The following is a 13,357-nucleotide window of genomic DNA, read 5'->3' as shown; positions in this document are numbered from 1 at the left end:
ACATACAGGAAAGAGTTCAGAAACTTGGTTGTTGTTTATTGTTGAAAACCGGACAGGCACGTTTGTGTCCGTACTGGTAATTTTTTAAAGCTACCAGCCCGGCTGTCCGAAATTTTGGGAGTTTTAAATTAAACACTGGATATACATAGATCATTTCGTGTGAATGAACTAAGTGACACCATCTCATGATTCTTGTTTCCTTATCCATATCAGCGTTGTATGCATGTGTAACATATTGGAAACTATAATATAATATAATATACTTTCCATTCTTTTTCGTCATTGCGTTGTGCTTTGGATATGATGTGTTTGAAGAAATAAAATCGCAATGTCTATGCAAATTTTAGTGTTATTGTGTCAGTCATGTACTGTGCTCGCTACTGTAAATATTTCCATGGTGACGTGTTTGCTGCGGAAGTTCATATCCCACCAATCTGACAGACACAACCGTCCTTATGTAGTATCAACGCTAATGGCAACTCTTACTGTGTGGCCATACGCTGTCTCCGGGCTTGGATTATTGTGCTGTGCGCTGAACATGCAGTAAACATGCTCAGTGAATTGGCTTAGAGTCATAGGTAGCTTAGGGCAGGCTGAGTAGTCTGATAAAATAACATGACTAAAACATGTGCAATGAAAATTGAATGATTGAAGTGAGTTCTAATTGATATACAAACTGCTAAAATATACAAAATCTGTTGCTGCAAAACACCTACAGACATCTACAGCCGTCTGCTTGTAGGACGGGGGGTACCGCCCACTGAGTCTGAAATAAAAGAGTGGAAGGAGGTCACTGTGAATAGAAAGTTAAAGACCAGAGCATTCGAAGTGGCAGAAGGAGACAGATGCTACGGAAGGATTCGTCAGCACTTGCGGCTTAGTTCCTGGTAAGATAAGAACAGGGTTGCAGTATGAATGAGAAGGTGAGACAGTGCAGCACACCCGCATCACTAGGGACAACTGACTGGTTTGACATGGTACCACTTTTATCATGTAAGACCTGCAGAGATCCTGCTCCAACTGTGAGCTCACCTGAGACGTAAGACAGCACGAAAGATCAACATGGGTATCGTACCAAATCTCAGGGAGCTGTCAAGAGAATCCAGAGAGAGGATTTATAGACATTAATGCTAACTGCCAAATCAAAAAAAGAACTCTAGTAGTATACACAATCTGGGCACGGAACCAGGTCATCCTTGAAAAATTAAGGTCCTTTATCCCATGCCCCAATTGTGTATACTCCTCGCTGATGTGCATGCTAAATTTTGAGTAAAATCAGTGGGATAGTTTCCAGTTCTCTCACAGGTTGAAATAGATTTTCTCCATGGATGTATGCATGCATGTGCGCACATGTTGAATTCATTATTCGCTCATATCCATACGCAAAAGTGGTGACCCCATCTTTGTGGATCCATCATTTCATGCCCATTGGCAAGAGGGAAATCTTGTTGGTCGTCAGTCTGTACATCCTGTGTCCATCTCTTCTCAGCATGTTCATTAGGTGTCTGAATGTCTTCTTCTCGAACAGGGCTTCCTTGAATCAGAGGTGTTTGACGCGTTGTTTAACCACGTATTCCTTGGTCTTGCCTTTCAGATTTCGCCATCATCAGCTGTCTTGATGGAATACAATTTTGGTCATAACCTGATGTATTCAACAATCTTAGTGCCATTCCATTCGTCCTTCAATTTGCTGAGGACTTTTTAGTTGAAGTTCTGACAGATTTGGGCTTCATCGTATTGACCTTGGTTGTGTCCTGGATGGGAGGAGGAACGACAGTGCTGCTGCCACCACCACAAGGAAGCAGCAGTGGTGACTTCAAAGATCTTAAGAACAGACATCTGAAATCCCTCAGCAAAGCCTTGGCCGAGCCTGCCAGCAAAGCAGCCAAATGGTCAAAAATGGTCACGTGGCTTGGATAAAACCTGTGGGCTTTTGTCATTGCCTCTAAGGAATTTTTTGCCAAATGAGACACAACCCTTTCTGCAATCCCACCAAACCCTGTTTTGTGACCAACATGCTGCTGATTGATTGGTTATTGGAGTCAAGGTTATTCAGGAAGATGTTGATTAACCCATTACATTACCGGGCACTATGTTATCCAGACATTATGATTTTGTTAGCTTGAAGTATATTCACCTTTTGACAGAAGAACAATTAAATGTCATTTCATAAGAGAGTATATGATTTTCAGGGGCACAAAAAATGTGAGTGTACCCAGTTGAGGACAGCATGGCAAACATGCTGGAAACAACCACAGGTTCCGTTTGCAGCAGTTATGTAAAATCAAATGACAAATTGCTCTAGAATGCTACATGCAGAGAGCTTTGAACAAAAAATATTTGTCAGTTATGGGGGATGGTGCAGACACTGTCCTGATAGCAACCGACAAGGGATTAGGCATGGTGGGTGGGGAGTTGTTGTCCACCATCATCATCACGCGCATGGTGCTGGGCATAGAAACAAATGCCAGAGCAACGGGGTTGTTCAGATTAGCACTCAAATATGTGTCTCGCAGACTGCGATGCAAAGTGAACAAACATGGCCGAATCGAAGCTCAACACAATAAAAGATCCACCATGCTCACAGTAAAATCTTGGCAGAGGAGTATCGTTTGATGCTCTCAGAACTCTCCAATAGCACAGAATGAAGCAAGAGATTTGAAGATCTTGTAAATACCCTGTCTTCAGCGAAGAAGAGAAAAAATAAGCCTATAGAACAAGGGAGGCATCAGGCCTGAGAAAATTATTATCAAAGAAGATTCACGATAAATTGCTTCGTGGATATCACAGCCGAATAGCCAGCTGAGGCAACCTCCCTGGAAGACCTGTGTTTTGTTCACCTTCAAACAGTTATCACCTCAGTATTCAGCCGGCCATGCATGATTATAGCCAAGCCAAGACACACATAAAGTTCAACTCGTCCACGGAACTAACTGAAAAGAGGTGTTGTTGCCTCGCTAATCACCTGACCATGCATCCATGCATCATTGTAGCTGAGACACACACTGTGCTTGCTTGGAGCAACTGCAATACTATACCACAGTGACGGGAACACCCCCCCCCCCCCCCCCCCCCCCCCCCAGGAGGACTGCATTTGATTCACCATCAGACAGCAATTGTCCTGCTAGTCAGTATCATCATATGTACATCTCGGCTTAAGTAATGCACCACCAAATTATTTTGTCAATGAATGTGTAAATAAACTTCTATGTTACACTCAGTGATTTAGACAAACATTTGCATTATGCACGTGCATTAGAGTTGCATTCATTCATTGTAATTTGATTGACCTGAATAAAGTCACAATTTTCACCATTTTCATAGCGATATCTCTGTCTATGGCATGGTGCATTACTTAGGCTGAGGTAGATATAACTAAGAAACACACTAATATGTGCACATTCACATCACCACAAATACGAGATGGTAGCAAGACAGCTCAAGAGAACTGCCGAGACCTGCATTTCATTCACCTTTGGACAGCTGTGTATCATCATAGCCAATACACACACACATTGATACTCGTCAAAATGCTCTGTCAGAGCAAACTGAGACAGCAGCAATATGTTAGCCTTTCACCATGCTCACTAAAAAGTGATTAGTCTATAAACTATTCGACCAGTTTATATGGTTACGCTACAAGGAAATGTTATTGGGAACACTCTTGATGACTCCATTTGATTAATTAAGGTTTAATTACAACAAAAAGGTGAACATTGTGCCTTTACCAAGACCGACCCCAAGTTCGTAGCTGATTCCTGATTTTACTCAAATTTTGCATGCACATCGGTGGGTAATGTACACAATGGGGGCACAGGATAAGGGGGCAATGGGACACCAGGTCCTTAATTTGAAAATGAGTTTGGGCCCGTGCCCCCATTGTGTATACTACTATTCTATCCATTGACCAGGGTTGAATGCTTAATTAGGGTTAATTTGCAAGTGCAAACGACTTTTCTGGTATTATCAGTCGTAAGGTACCTTTTATTTCAGTTTGATAGCACTAAAGCATTGCTGTTACAAGTGTTTAATGTTGCAAGTTTCATTTGTTAGGATGTAAACTCTTCAAAACAATTTGGGGAACTTAACGTTTTGAATTTATGATCGAAAAGAAGTGAAGAAGGAGTGGAAGTTTCTAATTTCCATTTGGAAAAAAACAGGAGAGATATCAGTCAGTCAATGTTCAATAGACAATAAAGAATGTTTTGAGAGTCCATTACCACTCGCTTGTCCTTATGACCTATTTGTTTGTACAGTAATCACACTTGGTGAATGACGCGAAATATGTATGTATGAGTCTCCCTATGGTCATTTGGGGGAACTTTTTGGGAAAACCTCCAAAACATGGAATTTGCTGGGTTTTTTCAAATATTCCTTTTCTCAACAGTGTAAAGCATAAGAACATTTTTCAAAAATTTTCAGAGGCAATTGATAGTTAATGACGTAATTCCAGTTTGTAATCTCTTGGCTACCATGCACTTGAAAACATCAACTACCCTGTTATGGACAACTGGTAGTCTAGACATCGGACTTTGCGTACCCTTTTGATGAGTGTAACATGACACTGTTCCCAAGGCCTAATGCCGTGAATAGACAATGCCACTTACAAAGTGGTCAGTTATAGCTGAGAAGGTGTAGTCAAATAAATATGGAACCTCTAAAGAAACGTTACCTACGTCATGACCTGCAAAACTGTCTCGCTAGGGCTACGGAAACTGCACGAACAATCACTGGCAATCACCAGAGACCAATCAGCACCGACACAGTTTGAGGCAGGGAAACGTCATATGTCCCCTTACAGGGGTCCGATCGTCACTGTTCGGCATCATCGCACTCATCGCCAATGAACCACACATCATCGGAATTGTTGTCACAGTGGCGAACAGTATTGCGTCTTGACGGCACATGGCAGAGGGAGAGTGTGGAGACGACATGGGGAGGGTTTTGCAGATGATTGTGAACTGGAAAGAGAGAGGTCCCAGGATAAGGTGTGGGGTGCTATTGCTCTCCACCACAAACTAGGCCCTATGGTGTTCCAAAATATTGATTCTGCTGGGGGAAATGGTGTAACATCTGCCCGCTGCGTTGAACAAGCGCTGAGACCCTTGGACGTGCAACTTTTGGTCGTCATGGAAGCCACGTCTTTCAGCAGGACATCGCGCATGCCCATACTGCCAAAGCAACTACGTTCTCCGTGAACACGGCATACAAGCTCTTCAATGACCTGCTCAGTCCAGGTTTTAAGCCGATAGAATACTTGGACGAAATTCAGAGGACGCTCAATGATGTGCGACCAAGTCCGACAACTGCAGCTGAACTCTCTCAGGCTTATCACCAAGTTTGGGCACAAGTTCCCATAGCCTTCATCAACCGTCTCATTAACGCCATGTTGTTGTCAACTCTCAAGAAGGCCATACATGTTAGCGACTTTCGGATCGCACTGTGGCTCCACCTCTCGTCATTTTGACTTGTAATTGTCTGAATTCGTCTTTAAATATTGATGATCAAACATGTCAAATTATGACATCCGACAATTACTATGTTACTAACATGTGTTTGAATTAAACTGATTAAATTTCAAAAAGGGAGTGATAGTTTTTTTGCGGTTCAGAGTACAATGTGTGTTATATTTGAACTCTTTCTGTGAAGATGTGGGTTCGAGTCCAGGGTGGGACGTGAGTCTTTACTTTACTGAGAAAGTGTAGTGTGTTACATTTGGCCACTATCTAAATGGAATTGTATTTTCACTGCCAGAGACGCAGTGCTGTCACGTATCAGTGGGATACTCACAGTTCGTGGTGAAACAAAGTGTCTTGTAAGCATTTTGAAAATAGTGATGACGTTATCTTGATCTGTGAGATCTAGACTTTTGGCAGGTGCGTGCTCACGTCCAAGGGCAATGTTACTGGCACCTTGAACTCTTGCAACGCATAGTTCATCTCAGAACTTTTCAGTCCCTTCCTTAGTTTCCCATAGCTGTAGTTACAAGGCATATAATAATGTATTCTTTATCCGCTATATTACACATCGGATGGTGTCAGTATGATGTGCATTCAAACATTATCTGTTTCTCCTGGAGTTTGAAAAATCACGAAATGCTCATTTGAATTATTTAATCTGCTATCATGTTCATGCAACATGGTTGGAATGGATCTTTTGGGCTTTGGGAACACCATGGGCTTTGTCCCGTCTCCTGATTGGTCAGTCAGCGATGATGGGCTCCGTCATCTCTTCTGATTGGTCAGTTACCAAAGACGGTAACAACATGTGGGGGTATGCTCAAATGGTGCTCACGTCGACGGATGTACTTGACACGCCTGGACCGGACATCGATAGTCATGATAGTACTGTTAAAACAATGTAAAATCAATAATATTTTTAATGGTTTGCCCAATATTAACCAAGTTCATGAGTGAGTTTAGTTTTACACCGCACTCTTTTGTATTCTAGTTATATGGCGGAGGTCTGTAAATAATCGAATCTAGACCACACAATCCAGTGATCAACAACATGAGCATCGATCTCCGCAACTGGGAACCGATGATATGTGTCCACAAAGTCAGCAAGCCGGACCACCCGATCCCGTTAGTGACCTCTTACGACAAGCACAGTTGCCTATTATGGCAAGCATGGGTTGGTGAAGGCCTGTCCTACCCCGGACCTTCACAGGTTCCAATATTAACAAAGTGGAAAATGCCTGGAAGAGAAAGTAACGATGACGAATGGTTTCTCGATGGTGATTACTTTGATGGGGGTTGCGGTGGGCGAACTGTCCACGGCATCAGGTTAGTTAGTAAGTGCGTGGAGGTGCCGGGATTGAGCCCACTTGTTACCGGGTGTAAAAACCTTGGAGTTATTTTGTATGCAGACTGCTTCAGTTTTTGTCACAACCGCTAGTGTATAGTGCACAACACTCTGCACTAAAAGAACCTACGAGTCCGTTACTAGATGGCCAGATGGTGGCTACATTGTTAGGAGAGTGTATTTTCTGTAAATTGTATTATTAATCAAGCAATAACTATTATTGGGTCACAGCGTTTAGTGTTGTGAATGATAATAATCATAGGTCACATTCTGTGTAATAAATGTTCAGTACGTTTCGTATTTTGGCAGCAGGCTTTAAGGAGGTGGTCCAGAGTTGCCTCCCTTGATTAATTGTTTACTTCCGGGAGATTACTTCTGTCCTAGAGAATTCTACATAGAATTTGTTGTTATTATTAGATGGTTAGTCTTTAGAAACTAACTGAAATTCCCCCAAAGTTCGAACGGCAGCACAGACACAGCAATGCACTAAAGTCTGGCAGAAAATGTTTCAGCACGGTGTTTGGTAACTTTACTTTAAAACTATAAATGCTCTCTGATTCCAATTTGGTATGAGGCTTTATAATTCTTCTATTCTTCTACCAAGCACGTCCATTTTGCATTAGTTAACGGTGTCAATACCTGTGTAGGGCAGAGGGGGGTCATCTCAAAATCAAATATGTCACATAATCTTTATGATATTTTCAAATTGCTATTGGGATGTCTTTTCATGCACATGTAAATAACGGAGAATTTTGATTGTTTAGTTTCGATGAAAATATTTTGAGCTTGGAAGTAGTTAGAGCACAGGATTCTTTTCTAGGCATTATTCATAGCCCATTAATTATATTTCTGTGAAACTATGCATGTACACATTACTGAAGTGGACAAGCAGATAAATCATCTAGTAAAGAGGTGCCACTACCATCTGAAGAACATTGGCAGCATCCGCAACGTTCTGACAAAAGACGCCACTGCCACCCTAGTGCGGACATTGATTTTATCCCGCCTGGATTACTACAACAGCTTACTGTTTGGCATCTCCTCGTCTCAACTCCATCGTCTTCAGAAATTCCAGAACAAAGCAGCACGCATTATCACTCTCACCAGTCCACGCTGCCACATCTCTCCCATTCTGAACTCTCTACACTGGGTCCGTATTCGTGAAAGGATTGATTTCAAGATTCTCTGCCTCACCTATCAGTCTTTCTATAACTCAGGACCTTCCTACTCTCAGGACCTCCTGACACATTACTCTCCAGAAAGAACCCTGCGCCCATCACAACAGCTGTTACTTGCTGTCCCAAGCTATAATCTGAAATCATTTGGCTCAAGAACGTTTTCATATGCAGCAGCGTGTCTGTGGAACTCTCTTCCAGTTGAGTTAAGATCATCCCCTTCTTTAAGTACATTCAAATCACGACTCCAGACTCATTTATTTCTCCGTTACAAGTGACTTATCACCATTTGTATCTGCCAGCTGTATATATTTCAACTGGAGCTCAGGAAGCGCTTTGAGCATATCCTTGTGACGTGGAAAGGCGCTATATAAATAGCCTATTATTATTATAAGTGGGTCTTTGATTTGTCTTTTGGGGGGTTGATCACTTACTTATTTTCCTCCAATTCTTCAAGATTTTTCAATCACAAAGCATCTCTTCTTCGGACAGGTCAGTATCTGATTCATCTCCAAGATGTTTTAAGATTGGTGGGATGGTCTCTTCTCTATTACCATCTAGTTTCCAGTACTCATTTTCAACTGCCAATACATGTTTGACACAGGCTTCCCACAGACTGATATCAATCTCCCCTATTGCCGTCACGGCGTGTGAACGTTTTTTTCAACGTCAGATAACTTGAATGTCGTGTTGTAGCTTGATACCTTCGCCTTGATATCCCCCCTTGATTCAAATCGCAATGGTATGGCGGTAATCGTAGGACCTCGTGACCAGTGTTCATCAACATATTATGACAATTAAAATCCTCAATGGTAGAAGAATTATAAAGTCTCACACCAAATTGGAAATGGATAGTATTTATAGTTTTAAAGTAAAGTTACCAAACACCGTCCTGAAACATTTTCTGCCAGACTTTAGTACATTGCTGTGTCTGTGCTGCCGCTCAAACTTGAATTTCAGTTAGTTTCTAGAGACTAACCATCTAATAATAACAGCAAAAGACCAACGACAAAATGGTTTCTTGTAAAGACAAAATATTTCCTGGATAGAGATGTGAAATACTATGTCTAAAAGAAAGTAACTAGGAAGTTTGTCTGTTACATCTCACCAGATTGCCTGAAAAGTGTTATAAAAAAGCCCAAATTTAATACAGCTCCAGGGCCTGATGGCATTCGAAACCGGCATTGGAAACTGTTCCCTTGTGTCCAAACAACATGACGTCACTGATTCAATTCTGTCGTCGCAATGTACTCCTTCCAAAGAACGGAGACTTGACTGACCCCAAAACTTCCTCTCTATCACATGTTTGAATACTTTATACATGATATTCACTGGGTGTTTGACAAACCTAATGCCATCTTACTGCTCTTCCAATGATATAATTTAGAGAGTGCAGAAGGGAGCGAGAAAGGCATCTTGGGGGTAAGGAGTTAATCCTTTGAGTTTTCTGCTCAGACGGGAAAGAGTTATGAACCCGGACCTTCTCAGCATAGACACCCGGCACCTCTCATCTCCTTTACATGGATGACACACAGCTCCTAGTCTTGTATTTATATCTTTGGAACTTTCTTCTCAATAGGCAGGATGATGATAAAATTTCCTTGTGTACTTTTTCAAATATGTGTGTATCGGATGCTCCTCTGGTGATACATGTTAAGACTCAAAATGAAAGCAAGCAATTTCCTTAGTTACATTAAGCGTGCCAAGGTTGTTGGCCATAATCTAAAATTTGAGGCTGATTTTGTTGACATCATTGTCATAATCATGATCTTCTTCCCATTCTGCATTCTAGCATTGTACAGGTCTGATATCTGAGTATCTGGTCGAGTTTGATGTTTTTGGGTTTATTCTACTGAAACGGGTCGGCAGTTTTGACAACGCTATCCGTAAATCATAAAGAAAACGCGCATTTCTCCAAGACATATTCAATGTCCTACCATTAGCAATATTGCTATTACTAAGACCTATGAAATATAGATATCAGCACCACTCTATTAGGTTTGACCAATACAAGTAACTTACTTCTTGTCTCGCTTGATCACGTATGCTGTAGGCCAGTGAAGTAGTAAGGAACACTTCACAACTGACATTTTGGAAGTGATGGGCTTTTGGAGCACTGGCAAAGTGTTTGTTGGGGAACGTATGTTTTTGAACAACAACAGGATCTTCACGGCGTTGAGCATGTATATCTCGTCACCTGGAACCAGATAATCACCAGATTCACTCTTCATTGTGTACATATGATACAGAACTATTCAGACACCGACCTCACCGTGATTAACGCCAATTTCCGGGTGTTACTGGGCACTGAAGCACGATACTATTTTATTTTAAACCTCCACTTTATGCCGTCGGTTCTAAAACAATTCCCGTGCTTCAAGTATTCAAAAACAGCTGGAAATTAGCCAACACATGATGTTTATCTCCTAAATAACACACCACCATGAACATCCTTACAGTAATAACGACTCTACACCATGAACATCCTTACAGTAATAACGATTCTATATGGTGTGCTCATGAACGTGGTCGGGACGAATTGTAGATGAACGTGAAAGTGTGTTTCTAAACATTTCACCCATCAAAAACACTAATGTTATTCTGATATCGTTTTAAACTCTGAGTTCTGTATACCAGGAGGAGGTGAGACTGCATCATGCTGCCTGAATACATACCCATACGGCAATATCAACACAAATACCTTCATGTTTTCTGTGTCTTGTGCTAGAAATATACATACGTGAGAATTGGGATTTACCTATATACCTTATTAATTTCAAATATGTTAGGCACCACTTACCAGATGTATTGATCGTGAAGGTGAATTTCGAACAACGCCACTGTCGGCTGCAAGTCAACGGTTTCATGCTTTTAAAATGCTTCCTTCCAGCCTGTGCGCGACAAATGCCTTCATACCTCTTATCACTCCAGAAAATGACGCTATAAGGAACGGAATTCATTAGTCCACAACAGCAGGTTTGTTTTGTATTCTGCCATAAACATTGATAAAGAAACACAAACACACAGGGTAATAAAGTGGTCAATGGCCAGGAACACAGCCAAGGGATCTGTGCTGTTGTAGCAGGGCGTGGAGTCATCCCACAGATGACATCCTTACCTTGTCAGCTTGCTGACGGGTTAACCTCTTTGGTCATATGGACAAGGCGTCCGACTTCGGATCAGAAGGTCCGTCGTTCGAATCACAGCACGGGACTGGGAAATTATGTGGCCGCTACACTATAACCAGTGTATGAAATAAGGCCCAGTGCTAAAACAAGTGCATAAACCCACTTTATCAATATTTTCCGGAACCAAGTGCTCATATGCTGATACATACCCACCCGTGAAGGTGCCGGGGTAGAACAGGCCTTCAGCAACCCATGCTTGCTATAAAAGGCGAGTATGCTTGTCGTAAGAGGCGACTAACGGGATCGGGTGGTCAGGCTCGCTGACTTGGTTGACACATGTCATCGGTTCCCAATTGCGGAGATCGATGCTCATGTTGTTGATCACTGGATTGTGTGGTCCAGACTCGATTATTTACAGACCGCCGCCATATAGCTGGAATATTGCTGAGTGCGGTGTAAAACTAAACTCACTCACTCACTCATTGATACACACCCTCTTAATGGAACACAAAACAGAAAGAAATATGTTGCAAATTAACCGTGCCTGTGCCCATTCTGTGTTTCTATGGCTATTTCGGATGGCTCTTCAACTTTGGACATCACCGTCTCAGGTTTCGAACATCCTCCCTGTTTAATCGGTATTCGAATTCGCTTTATTGAATGATCAGCATAGCCGTACAAATAGTTACTATCAAAGGGCGTTCCTTGTAAAGTAATCCCTGAAAGAGTAAATACAGATGCACTTATCAAACACAATCTGCATAGAAAAACCATATGTCAAAATCTAACATACTACAATGTAAGTGAATTAACCTCATTTAAACTAATTTATCGGACACAATGTCGAAAACGCCTGAGCTAACATTTGACATCTATCATTCTTTCTGATACTATTACTTCACAAACAAATTATGCTCCTTTTCGATAAAAAATACTATATTATGCCTTTTCAGTGGAAAATCAGTCCCTGCTTATCGTTCTTGCTTTATCAATAATGCGATGTCATCACTCGTGAGATTCACAAAAAAAAATGAACCATAAGCTTGACATACACATGTACACCTGAGATATCACAAGGGTGCAAAACTGAAGCCGGGTCTCAGAGAAGTCATTTGACATGGGTCGACTAGGGAGGTTTCTTTGAATGTGTTAACCCACGAAATTCTTAAGTTGATTGATGATGGTTCATATGTGCTTTATAAGGACAGGAACTAACGGATTCACAGTTGCAAATTCGAACTTTGAGTCTTAAAAGAATTTTGTGGTGATTGTTAAAGATAAGATTATAGCGCCTTTAAGGATAATGCGTCCTTAATCATATCACTGAAACTTACAACGTGTCTGTAATTTCATGCACTGCATGTCAGTGAACTTTACTCCAGTACACACATAGCCCGGATAGGAGAGAATCAGAATACGGATTCCCTGAAACACCCCTCCTAGAAAACCAGTCACCCACTGGCTCGGGTCACCACTCGCGTTTATCCTAGCAATCAGTTGCATTGTTCCTTCCTGTTGGCTATAACGCAATATTTTTGTCGCGCCATACTTCCCGTCTTGGTGCCATTCATTAGTTGACGTGCGTGCACTCAGGATAATTGTTTTTCTTCCAGCCATTCTTCCAGGACTTCTGTTTACAGCAGCTTTCTCTTGAATGGGGGGCCGATTTCCTGGACATACCGAAAAATGAGCCTCATAAAGTTTTTCAGACAATGACCTACTTTTAAGTCGATACGAATGTTGTCGTGTGAAAGCGAAAAAACACACCACAAACACTGAATTTCAATTCCCTGTGTCATAAGAAAATGGTAGTTTCAAATGAATTTTAAACTTTAATGACACCGTATTTGAGATTGCCATGATTTCCAGGTTTCCGTTTGTCAGAGCTCGCTGAACGACATAGCACACTGTTTGCAAGGATTAGAAGGAGTGTAGTGTTGCCATATACAACTGTTTAGATGTATCAAACCATACTCATTAATATCTATGTATCCAGTCAATGAAAAAGTCTAAAATTTCTTTACTGGTTATCGTACTCAGATGCGCATAGGACAGAACCCAGTAAAGAGGAAACAAGACTGTTGTGTCATCAGTGTTTTGACTTTACAACCTGATAACACAGAAAGCGTGTATCAGTGTAATGTAGCACTTGTCTGATATAAAGAATGCCGTCAAGACCATGATGTCATTGGTGGTAAGTTCATCTGATAAAGGATATTTACTGGAAACATTTAGTGAGGCTGCAGATTA

Source organism: Haliotis asinina, chromosome 2 (genome assembly GCF_037392515.1).
Source record: "Haliotis asinina isolate JCU_RB_2024 chromosome 2, JCU_Hal_asi_v2, whole genome shotgun sequence".
NCBI classification, from domain to species: Eukaryota; Metazoa; Mollusca; class Gastropoda; order Lepetellida; family Haliotidae; genus Haliotis; species Haliotis asinina.
This window is presented reverse-complemented; position numbering follows the sequence as displayed.